Source organism: Lygodium microphyllum, chromosome 27 (genome assembly GCF_053477565.2).
Source record: "Lygodium microphyllum isolate KBCC chromosome 27, Lygodium_microphyllum_v1.1.10, whole genome shotgun sequence".
Lineage (NCBI taxonomy): Eukaryota > Viridiplantae > Streptophyta > Polypodiopsida > Schizaeales > Lygodiaceae > Lygodium > Lygodium microphyllum.
This window is the reverse complement of record NC_141161.1, coordinates 91,978,761-92,000,656: the sequence shown is the minus strand read 5'-3', so window position 1 is coordinate 92,000,656 and position 21,896 is coordinate 91,978,761. Positions and strand designations below refer to the sequence as shown.

Sequence of the window (21,896 nt, the reverse complement as noted above, 5' to 3'; positions counted from 1 at the left end):
ACTGATTAATGTATGGTTCATAGGCATATTCTAAACAAAATAACCTAAATAGTATGAATCGATTGTCAGGCACCTTTTGCACCCAAGAACACTGACATGCAAGAGAAGAAATTCCTTCTCAAGCAAATTAAGACACCCGAGTTTGATGGAGAAGGGATCGACATCGCAGTAGAGATGGAGATGTGGATTGAGTCGATGGACGATTATTTCTCTACTTCGGGAACTACTTCTACCAATCAAGCAATGATAGCCAAACTTAAGTTAGTGGGTCAGGCTCAGTTATGGTGGAAGCAATGGTGCAAGGATCAAAGTATTTTTGAAGCCGCTATTCCAGTTGAAAGATACTGTACGCGGACGATACCTTCGGTGAACCTACCAAACTTTGAAGATGAATGACTTCTTCAAGCTCAAGCAGCTAGAATTAACCCTGGAAGCTTACTACTCAAAGTTTGTAACCTTACTAAAATACACACTACCTATGGATATTGTGCAGCAAGTATTCAAGTTTTGCCATGGCTTGAACACTCCTCTAAACCACCGTCTGGAAGCAATGCGTCGAACAGACTTGCAAGATGCATTACTTCGATCAAAGCCAATTGTCTAATAACTTAATTCGGGAAATTGTGACAAAGATATTTCCTGAGATTAGGGTAAGAGATGCCACACATGTGGAGAGATGGGGCACATCTATAGGAGATGTCCCTACCATCAATGCTTCCACTGCAAAGATCTAGGACACGTCCAAGCCGACTGCCCTACCCTAAGTCCAGAAAATAGTGAACCCCCAAGGAAACGAGGCTACACAAGTGTGGTCTATGGATATATAGAGGAATCAAATTAAGGCGAAGACCTAGAGCCTATAACACCTCTTCAAGATGATTAGAAATCCTAGAAAATTTTGTTGACATGAAATACAATTTGTATTGGAATAAACTTTACTCTTGTAACTACAGTTAACCTGAGTAATACGAGTTGCATCTATTTTAAGCCTAGAACTTGCAATGAATTTTCCTCAAAGAGTTTTTCTCGTCTAATATAGATTGGGTCTTGCAAGAATGAGGAAGCTTGGGAGTATTCTTTATTACTACAAGCAAAGCCGATTGACCATGTACCTTAGTCCAGGTCTAAAAAGAGGACAATTCAGAAACAAAGTTTCCACAATAAAGGACCACTTCAGTCTACTGAAAGGATCCTAGGACAATTTGGTCTAAAGAAGAAACTCCTGCCAAGGACAACCAAAAACCTTCTGATTGCAAGTGATAAAGCTCCGTGCTGTTTCTATTGCATGGAGTTAGGTCATTTCAAAAGGAAATGTCCAAAGCACCCTAAACACTGATGCTCCGAGTGCCACAACATTGGATATAACTATACCAATTGTCCCAATAGGACTCAAGGAGAACTTGAACTTACAAGGAAAGGAAATTGTACAAGCTCCAGTGATCCAAAAAATGTTAGATACTTAGGAAAAACCTAGAAGATATCCATGAGATGTAACTACAATAAACTTTTCTCTTGTAATCCAAACTTGGATATATCCAATACAATAAGTTATGTTTCAAAGGACTGCATCTTTATGAGTGAAAAGAGTAGCGTAGCGAACGCATGGTGGGCCTTCATCCACATGCCCTAAGCCCCATTAACGCTTGTCTTCCCCAATTCTACTGAGATGGGGACATCTCAAATTCTCTAAGGGGAAGAGAATGTAATATCCCCATCCCCCTTTTGCATGGGAACTACCCCCTATAATAATTAAATTAATGTTAAAAAATTTACTACTTCCCCCCTGCTATCGCCGACAGGTGGCGAGGGGGGAACGAAGAGTTGACGTGGTAGACGATGAGGGGTGTCGAGACAAGGAGGAAGGAGACATCAATAATGACAAATGAGGGAGGAAGCAGACATTGATGACAAAGGTGAGGTCGACGAAAATGGAGATGACGATGATGGAGGGTGGAGGCCACGTGGCCTACCACCCCCCCTCGCTCTCTCCCTAGGAACCCAGATTTCAAGTTGATCCTAGTGGGTGGCCGCGAACATTCCGTTGTTGCGAGGCGGACTCAAGAAACCCTAGGTGACAAACCCCGAAACATTCCATGGGAGTGCTGGGTAAGGATGCCATGTACCTCAGTCCAGGTCTAAAAAGAGGACAATTCAGAAACAAAGTTTCCACAATAAAGGACCACTTCAGTCTACTAAAAGGATCCTAGGACAATTTGGTCTAAAGAAGAAACTCCTGCCAAGGACAACCAAAAACCTTCTGATTGCAAGTGATAAAGCTCCGTGCTGTTTCTATTGCATGGAGTTAGGTCATTTCAAAAGGAAATGTCCAAAGCACCCTAAACACTGATGCTCCGAGTGCCACAACATTGGATATAACTATACCAATTGTCCCAATAGGACTCAAGGAGAACTTGAACTTACAAGGAAAGGAAATTGTACAAGCTCCAATGATCCAAAAAATATTAGATACTTAGGAAAAACCTAGAAGATATCCATGAGATGTAACTACAATAAACTTTTCTCTTGTAATCCAAACTTGGATATATCCAATACAATAAGTTATGTTTCAAAGGATTGCATCTTTATGAGTGAAAAGAGTAGCGTAGCGAACGCATGGTGGGCCTTTATCCACATGCCCTAAGCCCCATTAACGCTTGTCTTCCCCAATTCTACTGAGATGGGGACATCTCAAATTCTCTAAGGGGAAGAGAATGTAATATCCCCATCCCCCTTTTGCATGGGAACTACCCCCCTATAATAATTAAATTAATGTTAAAAAATTTACTACTTCCCCCCTACTATCGCCGACAGGTGGCGAGGGGGGAACGAAGAGTTGACGTGGTAGACGATGAGGGGTGTCGAGACAAGGAGGAAGGAGACATCAATAATGACAAATGAGGGAGGAAGCAGACATTGATGACAAAGGTGAGGTTGACGAAAATGGAGATGACGATGATGGAGGGTGGAGGCCACGTGGCCTACCACCCCCCCTCGCTCTCTCCCTAGGAACCCAGATTTCAGGTTGATCCTAGTGGGTGGCCGCGAACATTCCGTTGTTGCGAGGTGGACTCAAGAAACCCTAGGTGACAAACCCTGAAACATTCCATGGGAGTGCTGGGTAAGGATGCTTAGACTCTTTCTGGATGGAACGCTAAAACGTGCTTGAATAGCCGATAGGTGCGCACATTACATTTTTTCGAGGCATGATTTATCTATATGCGAAACTTGAGCAGGTAGGGAGTTGTTTTCTTAACCCATACTTTAGACTTGAAAAGTCTTCTTTGTGTTGTCTTCGAGGTACATCTTATCTATATGCTAGACTTGAGCATTCATGGTTCTAGCATCTTATTGGTTTCTTTGTTCCATTGTAATCAGTTCTTACTATAGCATTTGTTGAGTATCAAGAGGGGTGGTTAGAAATATGTATGCCACTGTATAAAGTGTATTGTGGCTTCACTCATGATGATCCTCATTTATAATGTTTATGCAGCTTTACATTGTCTTGTTACCAACTAAGTGTATGATATTGTTTTATGTTATAAGCCCACGCTCTCTTTCCTCAAGAGAACAACTTGCTAATGAGTTGCTAGCCAAGAAAAATAGTGAAGCAACTCTCACTAAAACTAAGTGAGTATGATCAAAGTGCTTTTATAAATTTGTATTTGATTCATTGTGGAACCTCCCCCTTAGAGGGTTTTTTCACCCATGAATAATATGAAAAACAATAGCTATACATTGAAATACTTGAGATCGGTTAGATGCCTTCTTAAGGATTGATCCATCACTTGGATTGTCTATTTGATTGAATGCTTTGGGCTTCCAAGATGATATTTTTGTTATTAAGAAAAATCCTAGATTGGCCTATCAATTCTTAAAAGGAAGTTAAATTTTAAAAAGATTGTAGGATTATAAGAAATTAACTAGTTATCTTTGTAGCTAATTATTTTTTGGTACTCTTTGACATCAAAGAAAGTGGGGTAAAACACATATGCCTTGAGAACCCAATCCATTTGGCTCAGGGCTTTAATCTCCAACACATTTTCCATTACAACACCTTAGTATTTTAAACCTCGGTTAGACTTGATTATAGTAGGTGACATTGGCAATGTGTCCTTGAAATCAACCTCGATTAGGCTTGATTATAGGTGATATGCACAATGTGTTTTTAAACTCTAACCTAATTTGGGTTAATTAAAGTAAGTGCAAAAACCTTACATATGTGAGAAAAATGAGAAAGTTTAACCTTACTAACATGGAATGCTATATCTTTCTATAATTTTAAGTTTCTTTGGAGGCTAGATATGTTGAAGTTTTTCAGAGGTAGATGTACTTTGCTGGTGCTTATTTTAGGACTTATACCTTCTCTTCTTACAATGCACATGCATTAGAAACCTATGGAAGAATATGCACAAATGACACACTACAATTGGTTTCTAATTTTCATAATTTTTGAGCTTGGTCACATGGTGCTCAACATTAAATTACTGATCAATATAGTTACCTTTATAAGGCTTGGAGCATCGCCAATTAACCTTTAGAGAAGTAAGCATAAGTTTTTTGTAAAATTTTGTAAAAAAGGATGAGAAGCAATGTTGTATTATTGAATGACTACCTAATTTCAGCCTAGTTTGCTTGGCGACCATTTTCCACAAACTATTTGTACTTTTCCATGAAGTATATGTTATTGATATGTCTATTTGTGATTCTCAAGTATAAAATGTGAGGAACTGAGTTCCCTAGTGGTGTGGCCCGAAATTCCCTACTATATTATATGGGAAACATGATTCCCTAGTTATTTGACCTACAAATCCATAGTTTAAGTTATGGAAAATATAATTCCCTATCTATATGACCTATGAATCCCTAGTTTAAGATGTGGGGAATAGAATTCCCTAGTTATATATAAGGAATTCATATATGCATGCCTAGGATTCCTTAGCATGAGATATGGGAAAGTAATTCCCAAGTTATATATAAGGAATCTATAAATGAGTACCTAGGAAAAATTAGAGAATTTCTTACATTCCAAGAGTTTTCATATGTAGGAACTATTCAATAGCTCTTTGTGACTCCATGAGAGGAACTTTGACCGAATTCTGCTCCGTTTGATCACAAATCAGCTTCTAAAACAAATCTTATGCCTAAAAGGTAGAAAAATTTTGACAAAAAATTTACCATCACCAAGGTCTTTCAAAATACTTAAAATGAGTGAATAATCATATTCAAACACTACCTACACACATGTCAAGAAAAAAGTTCAATATAGCTTTAGTATGGCATATCCTAGATTGAGACCATTGAAATCTTGCAAACAACGTGAAAAGCTTGCAATTCCAATCGCCAGAAAGGAACATGTTAATATGATAATTCTACCACAAATTGAATACTTGTGACAAGTTAACGGACTTCTCATTTTTTTTCTTCAAGCCCCAACACCTATTATTCATTCCTATGGTTAGAATACCCCGGGCGGCCGACGCGGGGTCTTCTGTGCCCGGGATCTCGACAGAAGACTCGCATGTGCAACGATGCCATTGTTGAACTGGCCGCCGACATATCAGCCACATGGGAGCCAAATCATGGTGCATTGCAGAATAACGAGTCCAATACTCAAAGGCTTAAGTCACAAAAGGTTACTCTATTCGTGCAGCTGAAGGAGATTACTCTGCGCATGGCTTAGGTGCTCATGACCACTCTCCCAATTTAGCTCAATCACAAAGCTTAACCTTCTCGTGCATGCCAACCTATAGAGGGTCTAAACTACTTCGTGCCAGTGCAGAGTAGTTTAACTTGCAATCCCCCAAATGATTGAGCACATTGAGTACCTTGCTACTCCGTGTCGGTTTTGACACGCATGTGATTGCGCACATTGAGTACATTGTTGCTCCCAGATTTGAAATTCCAGTCCCTCCCTCACATAATCATAATGATCAGACAATCGGACAAACGAACAAACTAACAAATGTATGAAGTAAGAAAGCTTTACATACCTTTTGAAGTAGAAGCTTCTACATCGGCCTACTCCTCCTTTTCTTTCTCCCTTTTGAGATGGAAGCTTGCAGCTAGACCTATGTAGAGATGGAAGCCTCTTTCACCTCTCTATCTCTCTCTCTCTCTCCCTCTCCCCTTGAAGCTTCTTTCCACTCCCCCTTCTTCTCTTTTGGTTTGAGAGTCTCTCTCTCTATTTGTCTCTCTCAGAGGAGTAAGTCTCTCTCTCCCTCTCTCTCTCTCTCCCCCCTCTTTCTCTCTTTTAGAAGGAGTCCACTGACATTATAATGATGGTAGACTTTTCAAAGGAGTACTTGAATATTCTAATAGGGTAGAGGGGCAATTTCCCAAGAAGCTCAAACAATCAAACACACTTTAGCAAGCGCCATGACTAGACTTTTAATAATTTGCTGAAAGGTGCCATATTGCTAGCCCACCCATGTATTGAAAAATGTATAACAACCGATTCTCGAAATAAATCCTTTTTCAAAAAGTTGAGAAACCTTCAAGTAGGGTAGATAAGAGGGCTTTTACCAAAATTTACGGTATTAATGGAAAAAATATATAAACTTTTCCAAGATTTGTACACATGTACAATAGGATGAGGAAAAACGTCATCTCATCCCACGCCCATCAACCTCCTGAGGAAGGTAAAGCGCTCTGTAGAGAGGCTTTTTGTGAGCAGATCTGCAGGATTCTGGTCAGTCGAGATCTTGACAAGATCAACAGACTTGTCCTCAATGACCCCATGTATGAAGTGATACCTCACCTCAATGTGTTTCGTCTTCGCATGGAAGGTCGGATTCTTGGCTAATTGAATAGCATTCATAGAATCCGAAAGGAGTATAGGGAGAGCATCAATACCAAGGTCAGCAACCAAACGACCCAACCAAATGGCCTCCTTGCAAGCCTCAGTGGCTCAACATACTCGGCCTCTGTAGTAGAAAGGGCCATGCATTTTTGCACCCTGGATATCCAAGAAACAGCACCTCCAACATATGTGAATACATAGCCAGAAGTGAACTTCCTACTATTTGCATGTCATGTATAATCAAAGTCAGTATACCCCACGACTCCTATATCCTGGCTGCCATAGCATATGCACATATCTGCAGTGCCCTTCAGATACCTCATGATACCCTTCATGGCATCCCAATGCTTCTTGCCAGGTGTAGCCATATAGCGTGCCACAACACCAACTACGAAGGCAATATCTGGACGAGTAGCTATCATGGCATACATAAGACTACCCACCATTGCGGATGTATAGGGAATCTTGGCCATCTCAGTCCTCTGCTCATCTGTCTGCAGACAATCAACCTATGATACCTTCACATAAGAAGGCAATGGACAGCCAATAGGTTTTATGTCCTGCATGCGGAAGCGCTCAAGGACTTTATGAATGTACTCCCTCTGTGACAAGTAGAGGAGTCCTTGATGTCTGTCACGTCTAATGCACATACCAAGTACGTGAGTGGCCTGTCCCAGATCTTTCATCTCAAAGCTGTTCTTGAGCGGAGACTTAAGAGCATCTAGCTCATCATGAGCTTTCCCTGATATCAACATATCATCCATATAGAGGACCAAAATCAATAAAGAACCATCATAGGCTTTCTTCATGTAAAGACACGGATCCATAGCACGCCTGCTATAGCCTTGTGACTACATAAAGGCATCAAACTTATGATACTACTCCCTAGGTGCCTGTTTCAAGCCATAAAGACTTTTCTTCAATTTGCACACTAGGTGCTCCCTCCCAGGTTCTGCAAAGCCCTTAGGCTGCTCCATATAAATCTCATCATGCAAGTCCCCATGCAAGAAATCCGTCTTGACATCCATCTGGTATAAATCCAAGTCAAACTGAGCAACCAAAGCCAAGACTAAGCGCAGGGTGGTCATCTTAACCACAGGAGAAAAGACCTCATCAAAGTCCACACTATGCTCTTGCTTAAAACCCTTTGCTACCAATCTAGCCTTGTATGCTGGCTTGGGGTGTCTAAGGGTACTTTTCAGCTTGTATACCCACTTGCATGGCAAAGCCATCTTACCCATAGGCAAGGAAACCAAATCCTAAGTGTCATTCTTATACAAGGATTCTATCTCAGATTGCATAGCCCTCTCCCAGGAGTGACTGTCACCCCTGTGCATAGCCTCATCATAAGTGAAAGGCTCGCCTGCATCTGTAACCAAGACATAATGCATCGAGGGATGAAATCTATCAGGTGGACGTCTATCTCTAGTAGACCGTCTCACGGTAGGCTCTGCTGCCTGCCCAGCTGCCCGTCCAACATCCTGACCATGAGCATTTACTATAGCTTTAGGCTGTCCAATTGGCTGTGCGGGAGCTCTCGGCTCCTCTTGAAATATGACCCTGCAGATCTCATCAACTTTCTCAGGCTGCCTATGCATCTTGTCTTCATGGAAGACTACATCATGACTGCGGATGACTTTCCATGCAGAGACAGTAACCCATCTCGCTTGCATCCCCATAAGCAAGGAAAATGCATCTGAAACTCTTAGGATCCAGCTTACTTCTCTTGTCCCTGGGCACATGGAAAAAGGCCTCACATCCAAAGATACAGAGATGCGCATAAGAGGGAGGTTTTCCAATCCATACCTCCTCCGCAACCTGGAAATCCAAACCACTAGAAGGTGATCTGTTTATGATATGCACAGATATACTAACTGCCTCAGCCCAAAAGCTCGGTGGTAGGCCTGCGTGGCTACGCATACTACGTACATGCTCCTAGATGGTTCTATTCATCCGCTCAGCCTAACCATTCTCTGGGGGGGTGTAGGGGGCGGTTAACTTATGCTTAATACCCCTCTCATCACATAACTGCTCAAAAGCACGTGAGACATACTCACCCCCATTATCTGTCCTTAGGCATTTTAGCCTATACCCAGACTGGTTCTCAACCAATGCAAGCCATCGCTGAAACATAGCCAAGACATCGGATTTCAGCTTAATGGGATAAGCCCAAACTTTCCATGAAGAATCATCTATGAACGTAACAAAATACTTGGCACCATCCATAGACTGACAAGGCGTGGGCCCATAAACATCCGAATGTACCAATGCCAAGGGCTCAGTCATGCGTGGCCTACCAGACTTCTTATGCGTAGACCTAGTCTGCCTGCCATAAAGACAATGCTCACATGAATCAAAACATGCATAATCAAGGGGCGGTAAGTACTGCAAACCAGAAAGCATTTTCATTCCCTTCAAAGACATATGGCCCAAACGGGCATGCCAAAGAGATACATGTGGGATAGAACCCACAGACAAAACATGATCAAGGGAAGAAGCTAATACAATCAAGGGATAGAGGTTGCCAGCCTTGGCACCTCTCGCAATCACAAGTCTGCCACGAGTGATCTTCCATGCAAAGTCTCCAAAACATACATGATATCCTGTGTCATCAAGCTGTCCAACTGACAGGAGACTGCATGTCAAAGCAAGTACATGACATACATCCTACATAACAAAACGGCTGCCAGAAGGAAATTGCATCCTAACATCACCAATGCCCACAATATCAGAAGAGTTGTCATTACCCAAGCGCACAGAACCTGAAATAGTACAGTATGAATGAAACCACTCTCGGCAAGGTGTGACATGAAAGGACGCATCTGAGTCCAAGAGCCAACACTATGCATACATAGAGTGTACCTCTGTCATCTGCGAAGCACTAGAAGAAGCTGCAAGGATATAATCATCATCATCAACATCCTTAAGCTGCCTAACATTGATCTCTTCAATTTTAACACTAGACTTTGCAGGCACTATGCTGAGATCAGAAGACTTATCGTGCACTTTATCTTTCCCCTTATCTTTGTGCCTTTCATAGCGCAGTTCATGGCATTGTGGCCTAATATGGCCCTTTTTCCCACAATGGTGACAAGTAACATCTACATTTTTTCCACGGGATTTGCTATGTGACTTTCCACCAGACTTGGACTGAGATTTCTGAGAATCCCGTCCACGGCCACTGCCACTGCCATGCTTTCCATATCCATCATTCTTGCCTCTAACTATCATAGCATGCGACACACGAGAGGCATCCAAATTCTTATGGTTTACCTCTTCCGACAGAATGTTGAGATTCAGCAATCACACTCACTAAACAGCCTCTTTGTATGGAGCTTCAGGGCCAAGGACATGCAAGCTCACCTATCCCATATGCACAGTGGTGCCTACTGTAGTTTCCTACTTTCCTATAAAGCATTGTACTTGCTTCCTTTTCTTAATGCAATGATAGTACTCTTTTCTTTTCAGTGAAGTGTCAGTGTCATTGACCACATACACAAGATTGTGTTTATGAGTCCAAGTCTCAATCTTGGAACCTAATTCACTTGTGTAACAAACAGTGTCTTTGTCTTCTCCATCATGAGTCCACACTTCTCCTTCCATCCACCATAACTCACTGCTATGCTCTAGATCCCGCATCTTTCACATGGTATTAGAGCACAGCCGAGGATGGCTTAGCATGTTTTAGGTCCTCTCTCTGCTCTCTCAATTTCTCATAATCTCTATCCAGCTCAGCTCAAGTGTTTGACTTCATCTCCAACTCCATTTTCACTCTCTACCCCTTGGCAGCCATAGCAACCTGCAACCTACCTCTATTGGAGGAGCTGGATCTCCACTTACAGGGCATATCTTCACTTGCTTCCTTCTGAGAAATTGTCCCTCACTTCAAGGCGCTTCATCCCAACACCTCAATCCATAACATTGGTGACCTGTAACTCCAGCATTGCGAAAATCGTCGCTGTCCAAATTGCACTGCTGTTGATTCGTACATCATATTCTGCCTGCACACGTCGCGATGCTGATGAAGATCATAGGGTTTTGATAGGCCTTGGAAAGAGCTACATTTTCATAAAAAAAGTTTTGGAAATGACCAACCATAGCTCCTGCAATTTGCAAAAAACCAGGCCCCTATCTGAAACCCTAAACCGTCAGCCATAGCCAGTTTCATCAAAGCTCAAAAATCTCATCATTTTTTTCTCTCCTGTCACTTGGAGAAACCCACTGCCACTCTAATCCACTGATCCAGCACCAAATCAAGGAGGGGAAGGACCTGAGAAGATTGAAGAACGACCGAACGATCCCGAACAAGAAGAATCAAGCTCAACATCAACACTGACATAGTGTGTTTTCACACTGTCATTAACTGTGTCTCTTGAGACATTGCAATCTGCTCTTCTACTAATAAAATCTCAGAATTCTGGTGTTGATTTACTACTGATCTTGCAACCTCAACATGGAAAAAGACTCTCCAAATGCTCGATTCAAAGGAGTCGGGTTCCACACTTGGAAAACCAGCATCAAGCTCATCCTGATGAAGAAGGGTCTTTGGGCCGTCACAAATGGCAAAGAGAAGAAACCTCGAGATGCGGACCTTGCAGTTACTTGGCAGAAGAATGATGACAAGGCACAAGTCATCATCAAACTGGAATTGGACGATAGCTACATCCATCATGTGGATGCCTGTGACACGTCCCATGACACTTGGGATAAATTGGATACCCTATTTGGTGCATAGTCAAAGTCATCTAAGTATGGTCTATTAATTGAATTTTTCCGACTTGATATGAAGCCTCATACATCCCTCGCATCCCATCTGAACTACATGGAAAGCTTGCTTACTCAACTTGCAGGAATAAAGCTAAAAATGGATGAAGATGGTTGTATTGGTGTCTTGTTAAAAAGTTTGCCTCCTGCTTATGATAATGTATCAACCACTCTAACCAACATGCCTGATCCTCAACTTGTTGATATTAAAGCCTCTTTGCTAGAGGAAGAAAAGAAACTTAAAAGCAAAGAAGAGCCCAACACTTCAAAGGATGAACAAATGTTATATGTAAACAACAGATACAAAGGTAAAAAAGAACCGCTCTTCTATGACTTTTGCAAAAGGACCGGACATACTGAGAAGTTCTGTCATGCAAGGAAGAGGTCCCAAAAGGCCTATCTTGCAGCTGTGAAAGAAGAAGAAGACCATGGACCAAAAGATGAAGATGAAGATGAAGATGAAGACCACCAGGATCGGAAACACAAGACTCATCAGTCCTTCTACTCTCATTACTCTGATAGACTGTTTTAAAAGCCTTATATTTCCTTGCCCTAATGCTTCTTGCCATAAGCTTTATAAACTCCTCATGTAACTTGGCATTACAGTCCCTGTACACTTTGTGAGGCCCCTGTTACAGCCTCTGGATGTCCATCATGTTTTGGTGCCCACACTTAGCCTTTTCTGCGATAGCCTCTGGTGTCTACCATGTTTGTGGTGTGCCCACACTTTGCAGGTGGTTCTCATTACAGCCTCTATACACTTTGTGCCTTTCTAGTTGTGATTGAGGAGGGGTGTTGAGATTCAGCAATCACACTCATTAAACAGCCTCTTTGTATGGAGCTTCAGGGCCAAGGACATGCAGGCTAACCTATCCCATATGCACAGTGGTGCCTACTGCAGTTTCCTACTTTCCTATAAAGCATTGTACTTGCTTCCTTTTCTTAATGCAATGATAGTACTCTTTTCTTTTCAGTGAAGTGTCAGTGTCATTGACCACATACACAAGATTGTGTTTATGAGTCCAAGTCTCAATCTTGGAACTTAATTCACTTGTGTAACAAACAGTGTCTTTGTCTTCTCCATCATGAGTCCACACTTCTCCTTCCATCCACCATAACTCACTGCCATGCTCTAGATCCCGCATCTTTCACACAGAAGAGCACTCTCAACATTAGATAATTTCAAGGTAGTAGTAGAGGCACATAATGCAGTGTGGAATACATCCCATGACTCACTAAGAGTACCAAGCAAGAAAAGAGGAGTGACATCCTTTGAAAAAGTGATGTCTTGCGAAGTCAAGTTCTTGAGTATAGCATGGAACTGGCTCAAGTGAGCAGACATGGTCACATTCTCCTTCATGTGCAGATCCATAATCTGCTTCAGCCCCCAATACATCTGACTCGTTGGACTTTTCTTGTCATAGAGATTCTTGATTTTACCCCATAACTGCCATGCACTTTGTTCTTCCTCAAATACATTGTAGTGAATCTGTTTTGTGAGAGATAATACAATAGTGGACTTGCATAACTCATCAAGCTCGAGCCATTCCTCATCTAGCATAGTTGTAGGTGGATGCCCGCTCAAACTCAAAGGTTTGATCTGCAATTTTTACACCAACACCTACCAAATCTGGCTCTTCCAATAAGAGTAATTCGTACCATCAAGCGTAGTGATGTTGAAAATAGCAAAATCAATGGATGAACTCGCCATAATACAGGCTAGAAGACTGTAGATAGTTCAAAATTGCTTGTTGTTTACTGCAGAAAATGACAAAAAAATCACCAAAATCGAGAGAAAATGGCGAGAAAAGTGTAACCAAAGCTACTGCCCACCAAGTACTAGTGAAAGTACATCATTTCAGGATATTTCAGCATGAAAAATCCATCTCAGTCCATACATATATGCTTGATGTAATAAATTACAGATTTTAGTAGTAGATGAGAGCTAACAGTGCCAAAATCGGATCCCAAGTCAATCAGATACTGCCAAGACCAAAGCGGGCATCATACGTGCATAACATAGGCATATGACAGTCGATAAGCATGATTCCAACACCCAAACATGTCATACAAATATCTACCAATGAGTAGGCACACCCCCAGTCAACGGGGCAAAGTGTTCCTGCCACTACCAAAACTTGACACAAGTAGGTGTCAGCTCACAAAAATAGGGATCCAAATCTGAGACTCAGCTCATAAGCATACAATGAACCAAGACATATAAACCATGCATCATCCCAAAGGGTAAGAAATCCCAAAGTCTCAAGTGTCTGTAACTGCTCAATAGCATGTAACTGCTCAATGCATAAAAGCACCGCCTGCTCAATGTCTCATAACCATTCAAGAATGCTATCACTGGCATAAAGGCTATATGTACGATCTCAAGAGCTCAAACCAAGGCAAGTCATAGTGCCAATGACATAATTCCAAGACAATACATCAATAATACATCCCGAACATGTAGGCGGTAGAGCATCCGTATGTAGCATCCATAATCATGTAAGACATCAAGTACATCCCAATCCAAACTCTGACAAGCCAAATAACATCCAAGACAACTCCAGATAATCCAAAATGCATCCAGGGTAGAGCTTCAATGAGCACTCAAGCTCAACCTATGCATAGGGTAATCAACCGGGACATGAGCATCAACAAGCCATAGGCAACGAGTATGCAAAAACCCAAAGAGCATCACTGTCAAAGCATATACCACTGTCAAGCATGAACCATGTCAATGAGTGCGTAATGTCAAAGATCTTCCAAAAGCATCCGGATTGAAATCCAAGCTCGAAGTCGTACCCCGAAGATCAATACTTCATGGCATATATCCAAGACATAGGCCGGAACCAATAGGCATAACCCAAGGCATGTGTAATAGCTTCATCCCGCTTTTATTATAGCCAAGAATGATTGTATAAACTGAGAAATTTCAACAGGAAAAATAAGCTCCAAATGGTTGCCAAACGATAGGCATACATTCCCCTAACATGTAGGCATCATACGGGACCAACCCGGCATCAAATGACAATGTCAGGCAAGCATAAACATCAAATGTTACTATAGCACTGTTATAAACTGCATGTGGACTATCATGATAGTCCCAAAATAGTGCTAAATCAGACCATAAGCAATGTCAATGCTCAAACCTTCGATACCAAGTATCAAAGCATGTGCAAATGCCTCAAATGAAGCCTGTTTAAGTGCCCAATGGCCTGGAGCTTGAGTAGCACTTTATGATGCAGATGGAGACCAATCTAGAATTAGGCACAAATAATGTGCTACTATCCTGGGTGGCCTGCAACCCATGTGGCATAAATGGGGTGGAGGAGGGGCTCAAGTAGGTGCCCAAGGGGGCACTCAACAAGCCTCAAAGGGTCTTGATCAAGGGCAATGTAGATATGAAGCAAGGGAGCTTCAATGGTGGCTGCCCCAAAATGTTTACAGCCTATGTGACCTGAAAATAATACAAAAACCTATGGAGAATGAAGCAATACCTCTGATGTAATGCTCTGAAGGTGCCCAACAATGCCGGGAAGGTGCTTGGGAAGCCGGGGAGTGACAGGAGCTCGAAGGAGTCAGATATGGCGGCCGGGAAGGAGACCCAATGCGAGTGGGGAGTCGATGGGAAGCTGAGAATGCCACGAACCAAGCTCAAGAGTCAGGAAGCCAAGCTCTGATACCAGTTGAAATGTGAGAAGGATCGAAGCTTGCACTCGAGAGCTATGGCGGGAGAGCAAGAGCAAGAAAGAGAGAGACAAGAAATGGGAACTCCAACAGTCACAATGTGTGACCGGGCCTTCCTTTATTCAAACTATCACTAAAAGAATAAAGAATAAAGTGACGGTGGCGGGCGCCCACCACCTGCAGTGTGCAATGGCGGTGACTGTTAGTGTAGTAATACATGGGCGGCTAGGTGAAGGCACCTTTACCCCCAACAACTTCATTTATAGACTCATTGAAGTAGAAAGACATGAAATCATTAAGCACTTTGAGGTTTCAGAGATTCCATTTTCTTTGCTTCCCATCACACCAAAATTTGAGAGAGTACATATTTCTATAAGATACATTTGGCAACCAAAATTATCCTGGCCACGGAGGATAAGGATGTTGAACCAAGACTCAAAGTTGTTCCACAAGCAGAGGCCTCCTCGGCAGCTTCATTGTGTCTTTGACCTCATTGGGCTTCAGCCAAAATTTACTAATCTCCCTATTGAATTCTAGAGTGTGCAAAAAACTGTGTCTATTGATGAACATTTGAAAACCTATGATGGTTACATTGCTTTTTAGTTTCCAAGTGCTAGAAGCTTGTCTCAAATGATTGGAATGGAGCACAAATATGATGGGCATGTCTGGGCTGAACGTGTGTTCAAAGGATATTAAGAAATATCCTTTCTTTACACGCTATAAGGCTATAAATTTTTACTTATATTAACCTTATGGATTTTTTTCAAATTCTAATTGGAAAATACCTTTTGAAAATATAATCATGTAAATTTTATTACATAAAATACCCTTTCTTTTGAACTCACATGGTGTCTTACATGTTTTATGAGGTTGATTGCCAAGTAAACATTATAGGAACATTCTACAAGTCATCCACATCAAGCCCATAACCATTTTATAGCTAACCAAGCCTAGGTGGACCACTAAGAGATGCCCCAAAATTTTCAATGCATTTTAATCTACTACTTGTGCCATTTTAATCTACTACTTGTGCCCAATTTAAACTAGTACTCCTCCAATTCAACCTTTTCCTTAAGGAATGGCCACCATCCTTGCATTGAAGCCTTCTTCTCCTTTTTTGACATTTCTTACTTCTTTAAGGAAACCCTACTATTGGCATGTAGCCACAACCACATAATCCCAAGCTTTCAAACCTTTATAAGAGCTCCATATTTCATCCCCAACACCTACCTATAGTAGCTCTTGGTCAAATTACTCAAGATTGAAGACTTGGAGCTCAAGATTCCAAGGATTCTTCATGGCAGCCATGTAAGCTTCTCATAATCTTTCCTATTCTTGAAGTAAGGCCTAAGCAAGGTTCAAGGGGGTCACCTACAACAATGCATGACTCTAATGTCTAGAGATTTCAAGACATTAAAGGCATCTTGATTCTATGGGCTGATTTGGAAGCAATATTTAGGTCTCTTGATCATGGAAGTTTAATCTTACTCCTTGAAGCATGGAAAAGGTATGTCACATGAAAATATTAATCTCTCTCTTTATCTATTTTCTAAGCCTATGCCTAATTACTTGAGAGACATCATGAATTTGGCCCTCTTCTATATTGGTCATCATCTTTTGCATAGAATAGGTCAAACATTTGCATTAGCCCCATTGAGTCATTCATCACATACATAAATTCTTGTAGATTAATAAAATCGCATTCCTTGAGTCAAGATCTGTAATCCTAACTTGTAACCATCTTTGCTTTGTGTGATTCTTGAGTAAATCAAACAAAATTTGTAAAAGGGGTAAGTCAGTAGCCATTGAGTCACTAAGCTAATGAGATAATCCCTTCCTCATCCCACATTTATTATTGCTACTACATCTCATTGAATGCAAAATCTCTCTTTCAATAAATCTTGCATTGCATGTTGTTTGATTAGCCTAATATGCTACTACAATGTCTATTCTGGCGACTAAGGAAAAGAGTAGATGTCTACCAAGTGACAAGATAAGTGTAGTGAAGGAGACCTAGGAGAGAGAAAGGGGAAGAAGATGAGAGGAGAAGAAAGAGAAATACTAGAAGAAGAGAGAGAAAGAGGAGGCAAGCCATGAAAGTTGGAAGGAGGAGAAAAGAGACTTGATTATTGATAAAACTGATGCCCTAATTGGGTCTCTCAACAGCTTATATACCATGTTAGTATAACTGGGTATTCCCATTCTAACTGGTGTCCTACCCGTCTATCCCCATTCTTTTACATTCCATCCTGACCCCGAAGGTTTTTTCCCTCAAAAGCAAAAAGAGGACTTATGGCTCATAGCGAAAGGTGGGGGGGGTTGCAGAGTACTACTCTGCTCAATATTACAAAGGAGAATATAGGTATGGGAAAGTATAATCTCATGTGGAATTGGGGCATAGAATTGTGTATATGATGTATATGACATGTGCAAGTTGATAGCATATGAGTTTGGCCTACAATTCTTGACAATTAGGGGCTTACAAATAGTGGACAACATGCTGTCTAGAACAGGCCTGCTGGAGAAAACTAGTCATAACTTCCTATGGGAAGCTCTGATTGAGGCATGTGACATGTCAAAACAAAGCTCATGAAGCGTAGTTTCAAGCGATATAGGTGACACTTGACTGTCATTAATGCAGGGTAAAAACTATTCTGAAATAGTGTATTGTGTGTAAGTTGTCTGCATTTCAGACTGGGAAAAATTTAGCTACTGCTCAATCAAAATTGCATCCTTAGGGAAAGAACTGCACTGGTGAAATGCTGATTAGGATAGGGCTTTTCCAAGACAATTCCATTCCCCGAGATCAAATGGATAACCTGCATAATAAGCATCAAGAGAACAAGGGTCATCCATACAAGCATGGGTCAGCATACTACCACCGGGGTCAAAAGGATAATTGTGATCCAATGCATCCGCTGTATCATAGAAGTAATTCATGGTGTCATCGTCAAGCAGTGATGGTGGCACAAGATCCTTACCAACCCATATGTGAGCATGCATTGACTTGTCCATAAACTCATTGGGAACTACTAGGTCAAGTTGGATTGGGGCAAATGAGGCTACAATCACTACAGTATTCACTGCATCAATCCCTAGGCATTTCATGTCCATGAGTTTCACATGCATGGCTACTACTGGGCATTCAAAGTTAAGGGCCTTGGACTAATGGGGCACATGCTCATGAGCCTGGAGCAGTGAGATGCTCTCATCATGGCATCGTTCTTGAGAAGTATCATGTGGCTCATAAGGATGCGCATGTTGCTTATAGTAATGATGAAGTGGCTGATGATATCGAGTAGTCCATTACTGATAATGATGTTGCTCCCCATGTACATACTCATATACATTTGCATGTTGTTGCCCATGTACATAGTGGTGTCTAGATGGTTGTCCATGTATGTGACCAGAATGTAGCTCATAAGAACATACATAGTCGTCAGATGCATGTTGCTCAAAATATTCACAATCATCATATGCATGTTGACCATAAGTAGGCGCATGCACTTGCCTTTGCACATCAAACCCATGCCAATGGTCATGGTACTCATAATGTCCGTGAGAATGACCATACATGCCTTGCTGACCAAAATGCCGTTGGGTGCCATGCTGCCCATGCGTTACATGTGGGCCAAAGTGATTATTAGGACCTTGCTGCCCAAAATTCCCATGCTGCCCATGTGCACCTACAGGTCACAACCTACTAAAATGGCAAGAAGACAACCACTTTTCTCCAAATCTTGTCCATGTCCTTCAAAATGGCCACATTTTACTTTAGTAAAGCCTACCTAGTCATGGTTATATGGAATAACTAGACAAAGACTAGATCCTCAACCAATGTAACCAATCTTTTATGCACAAAATCACATAAAAGCTTGAAAATGATGTCCCAAGTGAATCAAAGACTTGCTCTAATACCAATGTAAGAAAGATAGTTTCTTGTAAGCAAGAAACACTCAAAACGAACCATGAAATATTGCAAAAGCCATAACCAAGGTGGCTAGAGTTAATACTTAGATTATCATATGGAAGAAATACAATGGGAAAAATGTAGATGCCAACAAGATACCCACCTCTTGTTATGGTGGAGCAAGGTACACACCTCTTTGCTATTGTCCAAGGTCCAAAATCAGGAATCCTTTAGTGAAAAATCAACTAAATAAGATGTGAACATGTTATATTCTTAGACTTTTATACTCTTTCCTAAATGTATGCTAAACCTATGCTTTTTAATACATAATCCAAGATTGATTAGGTTGATAGATAATGGGTTCATCATTTAATCCATCCACTACTAAAAACTTGCTCATCAATCTCGAATTGGGTACGTCATGGTATCACAATCAAATGTTTACAAATTTTATATTGTTATAATTGAGTACAAAAGTAGTAACATAATCATTACCAAATAATTTTATATAATATACCAAGATATTTCCAAATAAAATTCCCCTTTTGAGCTCATGTGGTATGCTCACATTTTGGGACATCCACCCTCCATGTAAGATATGTGCTTATCATGTGAGTTTTACATATAAAAATCTGTACACTTTGTAAAAAATTGCTAAGAAAAGGTTCATTTAATTTGCATCGCGATGCATCGCGAAGATCATTTTTAGGATTGTGGAGATGAGATAAAGATTTCTAGCAAATGGGTGTGTTTTACTAATGAGAAAGTCACAAAGAATGGCCTTTACAAATAAAGCATGAACACGTAATAAATGTTTTTTATACATAGTGAACCCCTCAGATTCATGGTGTGCATGAGAAATTTCTCTACCTAAATGAAATCAACCATTATCTTTTTCAATATGCATATGTAGTGAAATATCCAAACTTTGTAGTTCAATTAAAACATGATAGATATATTTGGAGAATGCGATGTTCTCTTTTATTGATGTTAGAAGATGGCGTATCATACATGACCAAATTTTCTAATTAATATCAATTAGCATACCTCATTTTGGATTTCCAATGATTGGTTTTTGACATTTCTTACAAAAGGAGGGGGTGAGTGTCGGAAAGATTTGAACCATTTGAAACTCCCACTATTTTCTTGGGCAAGTGGTGCACTTGGACTATGTTTCACATCCTAAGACCAAAATGATCAATCATTAATGCACATTATATTCAAACATCATGGCTTTCGAAACCAACCAATATAGAAAGTTCATCTACATTGATAAACCATGTGCAAGTAAACAAGTACTAAGATTAAAGATCCTTGTACAACTAAAGGAGATACCTGACTTTCTGAGTCCACATGGTTGACTCCATATTGTTAAATGATGCATCATAATCCTACAAAATGAATGTTAGTATTATGATTATTAGAAAGTGGCTTAGATCTAATATGTAGAAGGGTCGTGTGATAGTATCACAAAATACATTTTCTCATTGAATGTGCACTTTTATTGTTTTTCAAAGAGAGAGAAAACGAGTAAGCAATGGTCTATGTTCCCCACCATAAAATTGCATGTGCTTGCAAAGATCAAGGCTCAAGTCTTAAACCCTCCTTATATGCATACAATTTATTTGGAGTACATATTTTGGCATGCTTGAATATTCATTGCCTTAAATCACTTTTCAATTTTACTAAGGGTTATAATCTCATTATTTTACGATTAGTAGGCTAATATATTATAGCACTCCTCTAGCTACATGCAAATTTGTAATCATTTATAGATTGATTGATTATTATTGCTAATTGATGACATGGCTCAAATGTGTATGAAGAGTATATGTAGAGATTTGAGTGAAATCTTAGTAGCAATATAGATAAATATGGTGTTTAGGATTGGTGCCTATGTTATGTCTTAAGCGACCCACACAACTATCAAGCCAAGCAATGACCTCTAATATTTTTGAGGGTTCATATCTAGAAGCTCTAGTCTATAATAAACAAATGTGAAACAATTAAACATACAAGAAAACAAAAACCCAACTAGAAAGTTGTCAAATACAATTGTGGCTTTAGCTCAAGGGCATATAGTCGCTAAGATAGTATACAATTTCCAATTCTAGAACTGCATGTGAAACAAGTACAAGAATCTAAAAAATTAATTATACTTCTTAGTAAGTAGTTTTTCCCAACAATGGGGCAACTAATCCAAGAGTTACCTACTAACCACAAATCTCAAGTATTGTACGTCATGGCACATGTGAAAGCATAATTATTGTTCTTATAGCTCGGGTAAGTTACTCATGAATATATGTGTGCATCACATGGGTTCAAAATAAGGTATTTTTAAAATTCCATTTTTTAAAATTTTTTACATATAGAAAAGTGTAATATAAAAGGATTATTTACAAATTGAATAGAAAAGGGTTATGTTTTATTCACGAAAAATTCATAGATAAGGATATTTAGAAATAGGCCATGAATGTAGGTGATATAGGGGATATACATATAGCTGACATAGAGTAACTTCCCCAAGTCTTAAAGTAGGAAAAATAACTACTACACACTACTTAGCCTATGCAACAACATACTACACATGAGTTTAAATATCAAGACTATACTTTCCAAAGCATGATAAATAGCCCAAATTCCTAAATATAATTTCTACAACCTAGTTGACTATTGAGAGTCTAAGAATTTTCACTTATCAAGAACAACACTCACTCAAAAAAAGATAGATACTCCAAT

The 21,896-nt window shown here is 40.3% G+C and overlaps 1 long non-coding RNA gene across 2 annotated transcripts in view; it reads right to left on the bottom strand.

Annotated features, from left to right (window-relative positions):
• LOC148012602 (uncharacterized) overlaps positions 1-20,336 on the bottom strand; it is a 28,731-nt gene extending 8,395 nt beyond the window's left edge. For both annotated transcript variants that reach the window (XR_015689076.1, XR_015689077.1), the window contains exon 1: positions 20,205-20,336. This is a non-coding gene — a long non-coding RNA (uncharacterized LOC148012602). The remainder of the gene's footprint in view (positions 1-20,204) is intronic.
• Positions 20,337-21,896: the final 1,560 nt, after the last annotated feature.